Source organism: Zonotrichia leucophrys, chromosome 3 (assembly GCF_028769735.1).
Source record: "Zonotrichia leucophrys gambelii isolate GWCS_2022_RI chromosome 3, RI_Zleu_2.0, whole genome shotgun sequence".
In the NCBI taxonomy this organism is placed as follows: Eukaryota; Metazoa; Chordata; class Aves; order Passeriformes; family Passerellidae; genus Zonotrichia; species Zonotrichia leucophrys.
This window is the reverse complement of record NC_088172.1, coordinates 68061523-68075742: the sequence shown is the minus strand read 5'-3', so window position 1 is coordinate 68075742 and position 14220 is coordinate 68061523. Positions and strand designations below refer to the sequence as shown.

General features: G+C 38.3%; 1 long non-coding RNA gene across 1 annotated transcript; it reads right to left on the bottom strand.

Annotated features, from left to right (window-relative positions):
• Positions 1-860: 860 nt before the first annotated feature.
• On the bottom strand, positions 861-5495 carry LOC135444943 (uncharacterized). The gene is made up of 3 exons (XR_010439368.1): positions 5397-5495; positions 2683-3220; positions 861-1300 (listed from the first exon to the last, which is right to left on the bottom strand). It is a non-coding gene; the product is annotated as an uncharacterized LOC135444943 (long non-coding RNA).
• Positions 5496-14220: the final 8725 nt, after the last annotated feature.

The following is a 14220-nucleotide window of genomic DNA, read 5'->3' as shown; positions in this document are numbered from 1 at the left end:
TACTTTACCCTGGATTTTGCCATAGTTCGGCAGTGTCTACACACAAATTAGTCTTTTCAGTCAGGAAAGCTCCAGCAAGCTTCTCCAGAGAAGGTTCTGCCCCTCTACAACTTTTGATTTTCTATCCACATGGTAAGTGGTACATTCAGCATCATTTACTCATCTACAAGTTGGTACCTATATTTGATCTAACAAGTGCTTTATCTATTCAGTGTCGTGTTGAAAAGGTCTACTGAGTCCTTTCCAGCCCCCTGAGACACAAATATTTAATATAAACCAGAATATGCATGACTGGGTTTGGGAACATTTTGTGACACTAGTGCTCATTATATGTGGCCTATGCCAAAAAGTCCCTTATTTTAATATTTTGTCATAAATCATCATTTGCTGTTATGCATCTATTTTACTTCATGAATGTGTAATGAATGGTCTCTGGGTTAGACTGAATTTGACTTTTGTAGCTCATTAATATCAAAAGAAGTGAGGTAAAAGGAGAACAATACTTAAAAACAATTCCTCTGGCTCAGAAAAATATTGAAAAATATTCAGAGTTTTAAAAAATTTTTCCTAATTTAATAGATATTTCAGAATTGTGAAGCAATAATTTTCCATTCAAAATAGAATAAATAATATGGTATGCAAAATATAACTGTGTGTCAATTTGAATAAATATTATGTTATTTTCTAAATCATGTAAAAATACAGGTCTTGCACAGCAAAGTATATTTACTTGTATGTTCCCTGGATGAATTCCAGTATTCTACCTAAACCATTTGTCATTACAAGAAGACAAGGTAAACCTTTGTTGGACTAGGCTTACCTGAAGAGCCAACCTTCTCCTTCCAGCCCTGTCTCCTAATTTAATTTTTGATTTTGAATTTTTTTTTTTACCAGTTATGCTTGCTTTTTTTTTTTTTTTTTTACCTCAAGATCACTTACAGAATAAAGTGCCAGAATGGTTTTACAACTCAACTCTTGCTCCTGTTCCTCATCAATCTAGCATTGCAATACCTTGGTACACTGAGTGGTTGTGAGATTTTAGTGATCCAGTGAATTAAAAGAATATTTCTCTTCCTTTGAAGTGAGGTTTCCTGTTTCTTCTGTGGACCTTTCAATATCTTGTAGGATCACTATCATGGGAAAGTACAACAAGTAATCGCCTTTGCAGTGTGTCAGATGCAGCCCATCAATATCTTGGCCTTTGTTAATCCTCCCAGACAGCTCCAAAGCTGTAGGAGTGAGATCAGAACTGACGCCTGGAAACACGACAGTCAATAGTTTCATATCCTTCCTTTGGTACCTGTAGAGAAGTTAACACATGTTCACATTAGAAAACACCCCTTCTGTGGTGTGAAATGTTCTTGCCTTCCAAAACACACCTCAAAATATCTGTTAGCCCGTTTTTGTTTACAGGAAGCAACAAAGAATTATAAATTCCTCGGAAGAAAGGGCTACTTGCAAAGGTAGCGTAGAGAAAAGCACCACAGACTGAGTACCTTTGTACTTCAAACAGACCATGTTTTCCCAGCCTGAAGGAGAGCCCTCATCCCTAGTAGCCCCTTATCTATGAGTGCTTGTTTGGGCTGGGGTTGAGTTGATTTTCATCACAACAGCTGGTAGGGGAGGATGTTTAGAATTTGAGTTTGAAACAGTGCTGATAACACAGGGATGTTGTAGTTCCTGCTGAGCAGGGCTTTCACTGAGTGGAGGCCTTTTCTGCCTCAGCAAGCAGGCTGAGGATGCACAGGGAGTTGTACAGGGACACAGCCAGGACCTGACCCCAAGTGACCAAAGAGATATTCTGGAACATACGGCATCACCTTCAGCACATAAAACTGGGAAAAGAAGGAAGGTGGAGGGACATTTGGAGTGATGGCAACTGTATACCCAAGTAATACTTCCTGCTTTCCTGGGGATGGCTGAACACCTGTCTGCCCATGGGAAGCAGTGAATGAATTCCTCAGTTTGCTTTGCTTACTTGTATGACTTTTGTTTTACCTATTGAACTCTCTATCTCAACCCACAAGTACACTCACTTTTACTTTCACATTTTCTCCCTCATCCTGGCAGGTGGAAGTGAGCAAGCGGCTGTGTGGGACTTAATTATCAAGTGGAATTAAACCACCCCTCCATGGAACAATCTGCTGAAAGAAATGCTGCTGGTTTTGGAAACCAATGTGTCTGATTCAAAATGGAAATGCTGTACACTGCTTTTCAGGACTTTTTCTGCAAACTTACTAATCACTTGATAAAAGAAACTATATCACTGTTTTAAGGGGAGACAGATGATAAGAACACCATGATTTTGTTGCCATTTCACACATCCATTTGACATACTTTAAAACTACCATCTCCTGGACATCCAGAACACAGCCTGCAAGATCTGTGTGGACAATTATCAGCATTAGTGACTCTAATCCATGCAGCAATGCTTTGCCATGGGCACTCAAGAGTCAGTTGTAGGAAGCCAATGTCACTGGTTGTATTGCTAGAGGGCTGTGGGTTCACAGCCCTCAGCTCTCCTGTACTTTTGGAGAACTCAGAAGCATTCTTGAGCCCCAGAAGAGGTTGTCAGCAGCAGCAGCAGAGGACAGCAGGAATGCCAAGATGCTGCTGAGTGCTCTTGAGCCCAGGACAGCTGAGCTCTCAAGCTGTGATTGCCTCTTGGACCCATCTACATACCTGTCCTCCCACAGAGTTCAGATATAGGCTTTCTTCTTATTTCCAGTAAAGGAAATGGCTGCAGGCAGAAATGTATTCATAAACAGAAGCTTCAGTCCTCAAGTCCCTCCTGAAGTGACTGTTCTTATGACTTCTGCCTGCAAGACCTCTGCTGTCTCTTCTCTCTTTCTCTTGCCTCAAAGAAAAGCTCAATGTTTTATACTTCTGAGTTAATGAGTCAGCCTGCCTGACCTGACTGTCAGGATGAATCAGCAGTTAGTTCTGCACCTCCATGCCGTACTGACACTCTTTCTCAAGCGGATTTAGCATCATTTAATAACATTTTTTTTCTGTATTAATCCAGTGGAGATTCTCTCATATCTTAGAAGAGTGAGTTGATCATTAATGTTGTTTCACTTAAGGTGGGGCTCAGTCCAGCTTCAACCTAGGTACAAGATGGATTTTGGTTTTTGTAATATTCTCTTAACAGCTACTTGTTGATGGACAACTTTTTCTGTTCTTTTACACAAGTCCATAGAGAGGAATCCAGAGTGGAAGCCTACATTTAAAACAGACTCCTAATTTAAATTCTGCATACATTTATTGGCAAACAGATATAAAATTGAAACTTAAATACTAGCAACTCACATTGATGCATGCATTTACTATAATTCATTAAAACATTTCTATTAAATAAATATTAATATTGCTGTAGCACATGTGAACTGGTAAAAAAAAATCTATGAACCAGGTAATTCAGGAGTTATGGAATCCTAGATCTGAACTTGCAAATGTTTTGAGTGAGTTAAAAAGCTATAGATTCTTCTGCAACTGCAGGGATAATATTTTCTGCATTTTTATTTCTTTAGTTACTTAAATTCAGTGGCTAATTTATTCATAGCTGAGATAATTTTGGCTGCTGAAAAATGGGATAGCTTATTATCCTTCTTCCAATCCATAAATATAAATGAGGTGTAACAGGATGAGATCTAGTAGTTCTAAAATCATGACAGACATGATGATCAGAAACTATTAGTACAATTTGTTAACTGTGGACAATACTTCCTTTGTTTAATGAATCAATTAGTTTCAAAACTCATTTCAATAAATGAATGTTTTGCCTAAGTAACCAGCTATTTAAGGTGATTTAATTTAACTAAAATAAACAACTTTATAAAGCTAGGTTTGCACTTTTAATTGATTTGCAAATTCCATCCCATTGCACCTTGACAAGAAACACAAATACGAGCATTATCATAAGAGAGTAAATAGTAAATGTTTCTATCACCATTTTTCTAAATTACTTTCTAATCATAATCCAATTAAATGTATACCAGGCTATACCCTGACTAAATGCATATAATATATTCACCTCACTAAAAAAAGTACTTTATTTAGCAGACAAGCTGTATTTAGGTGAAAATCAACACCCTTCCATGGTTACTAATCAGTAGAGTTCAATATTCCTTTAGGAAGGTGACTAATAAGTAAAAATGCAAACCAAGATTAAAATTGATTATTTAAAACTAATTTTCCTGTTTGCTGGTTTAAATGATGATTAAAATTGGTACTCCACAGTAGTCAACTCCTGCTTTCTGTTAGAAACACAGCTTTAATTGTTTTCCTGTGGCAGAATACATCACAAATGAAGAAAAAATCACTTGTGATAATCTATCTGTGTGGTAATTTTGAACCACAAAGAACCTTTTTACTGTGCTGGGGAAATTTTCTGAAAGTTAGTGGGGAAGCATCCCTTAGGATTGGCACCAATCCAACATGGTATCATTATGCCATAGACTTGTTGTTAATTGTAACCCAGCTTTAAGATCATTTACATGTATGTAATTCTTTAATTACCTAGAGCTCTTTGTAACATTAATATAACATCCTGCAATATTATTCACATTTCTCTCATTACTATGGATGCTTACAAATACCACTGTGTATGGAAAGCTGCCAACTTCACTTGAGCCACTGAATTTTTCTGTCCATCATTCCATTTTCTTGGCATACCTTCACAAAATAGAGGCATTTTAAATGAGTAAATGATTGTAACCTGCATTATACTGCTTGAAAGAAAAACCTCTTTCATCTCAGTGGTCCCCTGATCACCTCTGTAAGAGAATCTCCTCAGCATCCCTTCTCCCCTTTCCTTTTGCTCTTGTGAAGTGAAAGGCTGCCAAAGTCTTGCCATTTAAGGACTGAAGTGAAACCTCTGAAGATTGCTCAAGACTGTATAGACCACCTATGTGCCACCTAATAACAATAACAGGGTTAACAGAATTCAAAATTGCTTTCACAGTTCTGACAAGAGTAAAAAAATATGGGATGAGTATCCCGTTTAAATTTCAGCTTCCTTCTTTACACTGCTCAATGGGACCATGAAAATGCTTTATCAAGCAGGGATTCTTCATATGGAAGACATTTGCAAATGCATTACATAAAAGGGGGTAAGTCCAGCATGCTCCAAAGAGGGAAGATAAACCCCACTGCAAGACAATCAGTGCATCTCTGCTGCACATGGATGGAGGACACATTAAATGAAGAAGGTGCAGTACCCCATGCTTAGACCCACATTGCACCTGCCCCTTTGCCCTGCCTTCTCCTGTTGAAATGGTGGAGCTTGGGCACAGCGGAACTTTTTAATGTGGAAACTTTTACTTCTCTGTCCAAAACTCACTCAGGGGTCCACAGAGACCTTCTACTGCACTCAGATGTGCAGAATGAACTCCTACCTGCTACTACGCCATGGGCATTCTTCTTTTTCCCAGTAGCTAGCCAGCCTTGGAAAGAGACTTGCATCTTGGCTTTTCTGGAAAAGAACAGAGTAAAAGAGAATGCTTTAATGTTGGGGGAAAGGACAAAAGATCAAAGTACCACAGCAAATGATCAGGAGTTTTGTATCAACTGAGTGAAATCACTGAAGTAAGGTCAGAGTGCTTGTCATGAGCTCCCATTCCATCACAGCCACCTGTACCCAATCTGTAGCTAAACTATCCCTTCATCATATCAGTCCCTTTTCTGCATAGATGCACATCTCCTACTTTGTAGGAGACAGTTCCTCTTAAACAAGGACTCAGATGCAATACACTCAAGAAAAAAGAGGAAATTACACTCTGGATAATGGCTGCTTAAAATTTTCAAGGAAAATTATTAACTTTTAAGAAACCTTGCCCTCTAGGCCATACACAACTGCACTTCAAAGACAAATAACCAAGAGTCTGCTCCACAACTTGCATCTGAATGCAAGGAAACCAACTAGCATGTGATCCCTACAGCTCTGTGTTGGTGATATTTAATTTTTAGAGTTACAGAAAGAGGCATTTTTGTACACATATACTTATAGCCCAGTCTGGGTCATAAATTAAAAGGCAGCCCCAAGTGTCCTTTGCAATGCTATTCAGATGGGTCTAATAAAAACAGTAATGGCTTTTGCAATGATCTGTCTTGGTGTACAAGAAACAGAAACGCTACTGAATGTCCTGTATGTGTCATACCATATCTAGTTAAAAATTGCAAGTAGGAGCTATTCTATGCAAGCTAGCTCATCCCCAGAAAATTCTGCATTTTCCTCGTCTCTTCTACCTTCATATCATCAGTCTAATGTGTAACAGAGCTCTTAAAAAACCTGGAATATTCTTACTATAGGAAATTCTAGTATTTTGATACTTGATTTGTGTATAAATACATAAGGAGGGGGGCAAGAACAAGTTAAAAAGAGGGGGGGAGTGGTGCCTAGTAAGAGGACAAGAGGCAATTGGCACAAACTTACAGACAGGAAATTCAATGAAGAGAGTTTACTGAGAGAGTGATCTGGCTGACTGGCACGGGTTTCCCAGACAAATCGTGGAGTTTCCACCCTTAGATATTTGCTATTGTTGATATGTTGTTGAATACAACACCCAACTGAATGTTACCTTGAGCAACCTGTTCTAGCCTGGACTCTGCTTCTGATCAGAGACCTCAAAGGGTCTCTCCCAGGTTCACCTACTCCACAATTTCAAAGTCTCAGCAGGTTTTTAGGCAACAGAGCAAAATATTCCACTGCAAGGTTTGAAGTGGAAGTAATCGCGTTAGTATTCTTGCATGGAAGCAGTCTGGTTTGCTGGATCTAACTGACAAATTTGTTTTCAAATCTTTTTGGTATTAAATTACAATTACCCCTTTACTTGTCATTATCTTGGGGTAAAGCATTGATGTTTTTAGCTTCCTTTACCAATCCATCCTTTATTTTTGTATCACGTGTCTTGTTAACATATGGCCCAGCTAAACTATGGGTGAAAGACATAAGGAATTGAGTACTCCCACTGTAATTTTAGGAATTTGAAAAAAATCTTCTGTAACTCAAGAGTAAGTATTTTTGTTTTGTTCAAGAAACCAAAATATTTTAAATTCATCATGAAAATAATGATGTCAATTTTCCTGATAGAAGAAAATTTAATATCTGGAAGCATCATTCTATACCCTGTAGACTATACTTCCCTCAGAAAAAATCACTGCATAGATACAAGCTGCTAATAAGATCTGGGATAGCAAAGTGCAACGGGAGACTGTCAAAATAATTTCTGGAATCCTATTGCCTACTATGTCATGGGAAAGGGGTCACTTTAAATTTGGTAACTCCTACAGAGGTCTATGAAGAAAAATATTAGGGGTGGGGGTGTCAATATCCCAATCCCACTGTGACCTGAAAGAGTGTGGTTATGTTATATGTGACAGAAATTTGGTGCTAATAATAAGCTAGATCATCTATCCCATCCAGCAGTTCATATGCAAAATATTTGTTCCTGTCTGCACCGACATAAAATCTAAGAGTCAGTGGAGAATACACACATTCACATCCCGGTGAAAAATGGCAATTCCAACAGCTCCACAGCCAGATAAATTGTCACAGTCCCGTTCCCTGCTCTGACACTTTGCAGGGTGGCACTATCCCTTCCGCTGCAGCAGTACAAGGAGGCCACCCCAGTCAAAAGCAACCCAGCAAAACAAAGAGAAGATCATTTTTCAAGCTGTTCCATTCCCTGAACAGCAACTGCACATTCACAAGGAAGTCAGCAGGACCACACAGCCAGGGAGCACAAAGAGCACTGACAGCCTCAAATAGATCAGCCTAGGCGGCCGCTGAGCAGGTCTCTCTCTCACAAAACTCTGCGTGTGTTTGTGGAAGGGAGACCTTTATCTTTTCAAAGCAAAGAGCTGCTAATTAGCTGGGCAAGTAGTGGCACTTGGACTAAGTGAGAGAACTGGCACCTCTCAGGAAAGGATATTTAGTTCTGTTAAGAGAGAAATAGTGGAGAGGAAGAATAAATCTGTATGTACCTCCTGGAGGACTTCAGATGGACTAAAAGAGCTAGCATCCACAAGGGGTTTTCTCCACAGCATACAACCCCTGGTGTTAAATAGACACAAGTCCAGGATTCCTAATGAGGTGCACATGAGACAAAGGTGCAGCAGGTTAGTTGAGCTGAGGGACAGACCCTCTTGATTACATCTTTGGGAAGGCAAATGACAAACAGATCCCCTTCTGTATTTTAAAATATTGCTGCTTACCTTGGATATGCACAGCCACGGCATTTTCCTTTTACTTCGCCTGAGTCAGTCATGATCACAGGGCTCCAGCACAGCAAGGTATTTCTCACCCAAAGGCATGGCCAAGCTCCAAGCTGTGACACAAAACACCCACATGAGCATCCCTGCTTCCATCCTCTTCCCTGAAGAGAGCAAAGGGCAGCAGAGCAGCTGCTGCTGCAGTCCTGATGGCAGAGTGTGTGTCTTTGAGTATTTTTCACATCCTTAATGCACTGTATATTTTTCAAGTAGTATAATCCCTTATCTTCTGTGTTCATAAGCATATACAATTTTTTCGGAAATGGAATAAAAATCTCAAAGTACCTCAGAGAGACAAAAAATACTTAGCAATTGATCTTCTGTGACATTTATGTACACAACTAAAGATCAGCCACCATATATTAAACATAATATACATTGTAGATATATTTCATTTCCCTGCTATTCTTGAGGAATGAAAGTATTTCTGAGGACAGGTGTGAGAAATGAAAAGTGCTTGGAATGTGTAGGGAAAGATGGTTCTGAATAACATTAAATTTTAATAACTTGTGAGTTTTGTCATCAGCAGAGCAGCAGTAGATGTGAGAAAGTAGGAGTAAGAACCACAAGGAAATATTTTTGCACATATCACTATTTACTTTAATTTTTTCTCCTACCAATCTTTTTGAAGGATACTGCTGACTCCAAGTCTTCTTCTGTTGTGAGTCACATTATGTTGATCACCTGCAGCATCCAGGAAATCTCTAGGCAAGTGGTATATGCAGTCTGGGAATAAGATCTGTTTGAAGGGAAAAGCCAGCTCTCTTTTTTCTCTAGCAAAGCAAGCAGAAGTAGGGATGATTTCTCCATGGCAGAGCTACCTAATTCAAAAAACTCATTTCTTTTTTCACTGCTTAATAATAAAGAAATACAGTTCTGGTCTACTTCCTAGTAGAAATTCAAACAAAAATAGGTTTAGTTATTGATTGTTCTTGTATAACCAGCTGCTACAATTATCTTTTCTCATCCTGTTAATCTAAAGAGAAAAACAGGCAACTGCCAATTATACACTACTGATACAGGAAATTTACACAACATGGGATGAGATGTTCAGTTCCCACAGCTGGCCTTCACTTGACCAGTTGTGTGCTGAAGATCAGAGCAAGCTGGCAATTGTTTAAACACATCTTCTTGCTCAGCTGGTCAATTATTCACAGGAACAGCAAAGCAGGAAAATGGTTTCTGTTAGTGTGAAATGTGCATACACATCTATCAATGACTTGCAGCGAGACCTGTGGCTATTTCTTCCCTCCCTGTGCCCCTGGTTTTCCTTCCGCTCCTCACTCTTTTCTAGGCCAGGTTCACATGGTCTGAGTTGCCTCCTGTTGCTGTCTGATGTGCAGCATGAGACCCTTCACCTCACTTGAGTCCTCAAGGTTTTGCTCTTCACAGTTAAGGAATTTCCCCCCTGCTGTAAACTACGATATCTTCCTTCCCTTGCAAGAAAGATGATAAGATGGAGATCCAGTGTGGAAACCCAGGGCACCTGGAATATTTCTTTGTCTGCTCTGGGATGTCCTGACCCCCAGGGGAGCACTGACTTTGACCCTCATTCATGAAGAAAGTTTCCTAGACTTCAAGATAGACTAGAATCCACCAAAGTGTGAAATAGATTATAGAGAGTAGTGTAGGTGTATCACTTAGGTGAGAAATTTAGGTTTTGGGATTTTTAGTATGTTGTGGATGGAAACAAGATGGAGGGCGCAGGGTGTTGTCCTGGGTTTCTTCCTCCTGCTTCTTCTTGACAGGTTTGGGTGGCACTCTGTAATTGGGCAGAAAAATGTACACTGCGAGCTCTGTGGGATCAGTTACTGGGTTAAAAGGGCAAATAATCCAGGTGTCAGTTCTTAATTGGATAATTTAGTCTTAAAAGATCTTGTAACAAGAGACTGTTAACCATTTTGTTCCCTGCTGCCAAACTCACAGTTGTGAGACTGTTTTACTGATAAGAAATAAATAAACACCTGAGTCCAAACATGAAATACTGTCTCAAGGGCCTTCAATCCAGACCCAGAGAAAACGGGTAATCCAGGTAGGTTAAACAGTCCCCACCCTGCCATGGCCCCTCTGCACAGCTTGGGGCAGCCCACCAAATGTTTGGCCCAAGGTAGCAGGAGATGAGCATCTCAGCATCTTTATGTACTCAGGATTTCTCGAAAATCAGAGCAGGAACCGTAGTTTATCTTTCAGCTAATGGCCCACCTAACTCCTTTTTAAAAAACAGACATTGTAGGCTGCTTAACACAGCTTTTTTAAGTTCATTAGTGTTACAGTGTTCAGCTTCTGCAGCGTTGACAACCAGAGACAAAAAGGCCTGTACAATTTTTTGAACACCTGTTTTGACACAAAAAAATCCCTATTAATTCACAATAATAATTTATTGCAGTCTCACACCTCAGCAGGAAGTCCTTTCATATTGATAAGACTGAAATCTCACTCATGTTTGTTTGAAGGTTTGAAGGTTTTGCAAAGCTCTTTACCTTTTATATTTATTATTTAGGGAATACTGTAAACACAAAAAATTCTTTATGAAATACAGTAGAACACAAGGTCTCTGGCATCAGAAGTCCTGTGATCTACTTCAAATACAGTACATGTAACATCAGTTTAGATGCAACTGTGTGCAAAGGTGTCAGTTATGTAGGAAACACAATGTACAGGTTTTCATTAAAAGAAAAAAAAGACCTAAACTCTCAGAAGACCTCCACTGACCTTCTTTCCTTTGAAATCACACAATGATACATAATTCACAGGTCTGTTTTTACACTAAAGCATTACTGAAGGCTGGCAGTGTAGTACTTTTGTGGCAACATTGCACTAGGAGGGCAAAAGTTGAGCCTATGGAAAAGAAGAGAAATCTGTACTGAGGAAACAGATCTCATAATTAAGTGTACTGTCATTACAGAAACAAATAAAGAAAACTCCTTATCCTACATGCATACCAGACTTTTCTAGAGCAAAAAAAAAAATAAAATTCCTGGAGGTTTAATTGCATTCATTGACTTGAAAAAGTGATTTCATAATAGTAATGTGAAAAGCAGTATTCTGACTCCACTCTTCCACAAAGCTCTTTTCTTCTGTACTGTCTCCAGACCTATCATAGTTGCTGTGCCTGATAGCTCCTCTTGCCAGAGGTTAGGATTTGAGGGTGTGCATGTGCTGCCTCTGTCCTTCAGACTTTTTTTATATCACACCATGGTTAATGCTGACTATTAATTGTGAATGTGCATAACACATTTAAGCCCTAAGGATTATATGTAGGTATTACAAGATGATATATAATATTTATTATGTTGTGATATGTTATATATATTTCATAATATATTTTATACAGTATCATCACAACCAATGGTAAAACTGTCAAGCTGTCACATCCTGCAGAACACAGCACAAAAAAAGGAAAAGTTGGGACAGAGAAAATCTCCTGATGAGCTGCTTCTGAATGAGAAAAAATACAGTATTGAGTGGCCTGACATTCACAAAATTCATGCAATTCACAGAATTAACAGAATGACTAGGTTGGAAGAGACCTTAAAGATCATCAAGTCCAACCCATGCCCTAACACCTCAACTAAACCATGGTGATGAGTACCACATCCATTCTTTTCTTAAACACATCCAGGGATGGTGACTCCACCAACTTCCTGGGCAGACCATAATGATGATCATTACATGAGCATCAATATTAAATTAAAAACTTGGAAAGTTGAAATCTCTTCCCAAGACAAAAATAACTATGGCAAATTACTTTTGCCAATTTATCATTATTTGCTGTTAAGTGGAAAAACCAGACATCAGAATCCCAATTGCTTCACCTCTCTGATATATTCTTGAGAACCCTTTTTGTTTGCATTTAGATAAAAATGAGATGTTTTGGGGCCAAGTCAGCATTGTGCTCACTCTTTAGGAGCAGATTTTCCTGGATCTCATATGAAGTAGCAGGTTATTAGGAATTAAGTTGCTGTGAGCTCCAAAGGTCACAAATATTTCAGTACTTCATTCAACATAATGATGGGCACTGATACAGACAAATGTATTTTAAACAGAAAAAATACCCAAAACTCAACCCAAACCTCTCCACATTTCCCTGCCTCAGAAACAATAATTTTCAGTTTGTGTTCAGTAGTGATGCATCTTCAGTGCTTTTGCATTAGGAATACTGTTTATTTACTTGCATGGACACCCATGACCAGCTTCTCATTAGAGCAGCAGAGGTGCAGTGTAATTCTATTAAAGTAATTCAAGTAAGTATAGCTTCACACTGCTGTAATGTCCACCATACTAATAAAATAAAAATCTACTGGTCTGTAGATTTTTATGTGTACTTTAAAGTTTAATAGGCACGAACATATATATATTGAAGAAACCTAAACCGTAAAACTAAATACTGTAGAAAGAGTAAGTTTTATCTTATATCTACAAACTATTTTACTGATCACTAGTGCTCAATTACATGAATGTACAAAGATTTAATTTTGGTTTTGCACAGCAGTAGGAAGTTTATGTGTAAATGAGCTTTGCAAAGCAGTAGAATATGACAGAAAATCTGTCAATTAAGCTATTTCAATGTAACCTGAAGACTGTGATCCAAACCAAGCTAATGTATCTTTACATCTTATAGCTGGACTTCTGACCCTTTTGTGACAATAATTAGTCTGAACTGAACAACACTGAAAGCAAGGAAGGGAAGGACATCTGGGGTATAATTTTGTATTAGTCTTACTGAAATAATCTGTGTAAGTATAATATTCTTTTCTATATCTGTTCATCTTTTTTTAAAAGATGGACTGTCCAAAAAGTAGTAAGCTTTGGGTTAGCTACATTGTACCCAATATTTTGAAGAAGATTCTGTAAACCATTATTTTTCTTGGCAGAGATCCAAGGAGACAGTGAATGTTATTCTTGGCTGTCTGGCATGGAAACAATCCTAATTTGAATTTTTCATATATCTGCTGTTACATATGTACCCCTTTGCTTTGCTCTTTTAGAGCCATCTACACAGGAAGACAAACTATCCGTTTACCTGGAACCAGCTGTCTGACCAAGACAACACTAAGGCACCAGAGCTTTATGATAAAATTTGGATGAAGAAAAACCTAATTCTCAAATACTATGTCAGATGCCCACCCCAGGAGTTGGGACCCATCCTAAGAGAGATCAGAGATTACTCTTCTGATCTTGTATTACATTAAAAGAGTAATAATTTACTCCTGATATGTATTTTTTGCCTCCCTGCTGAATTGTTATAATCAGTTTCTCACTCTCTAATCCTTCATTTTTTAATAACTTCTTGTGGGAAACTCTGTCTTGTCTTAATGCCATCTTTTTCATCAGCACAATTAAGATTAAGTTGTTAGATTTAATCACATATTACTCACATTACACAGATTTGGATACCATTTACAAGGATTCCTATCAAATCTAAAAACCTTACCAAAATCAATAGGGTTGTGATTTTTTATATTGATAAAAATTAAGGACACAGGCAGTATTGACTTCACACGGAACAGCAATAGGCACCAATTGGCATTAACCTTCCTGATGCCTTGAGCTTCTGACCTTGTGCATTTGACTTGTGCATTTTGCTGTTTGTACTGTGATTAATGAGGTTTCTAAATAGCAGGAGACTATGCAAAGGTGATGAATTTTGAGAATTTCAGACTTCAGAAAAATCTTTGAAATTTGACTGACTGCTTGTCCTTCTGGGAGAAAAAAGTTAATAACCAGAAACAGTCAGGTTAAGACATGACTTATACAACCTCCTTGAGCTTCATCACAGAAATTATAAGAAGAAAGTTTTCACAAAATTTTGCTTCTCATGGCCAATGGTTTTATAGGTTTAGAATTCATGTCAAAGGAATAGTCTATAAGTGAAATGAGAAAATAAAACTGGGAAAAGGTTTATAATAGTTGTAAAACCTAAGGACTGACTTTTTTTACTCCATTATT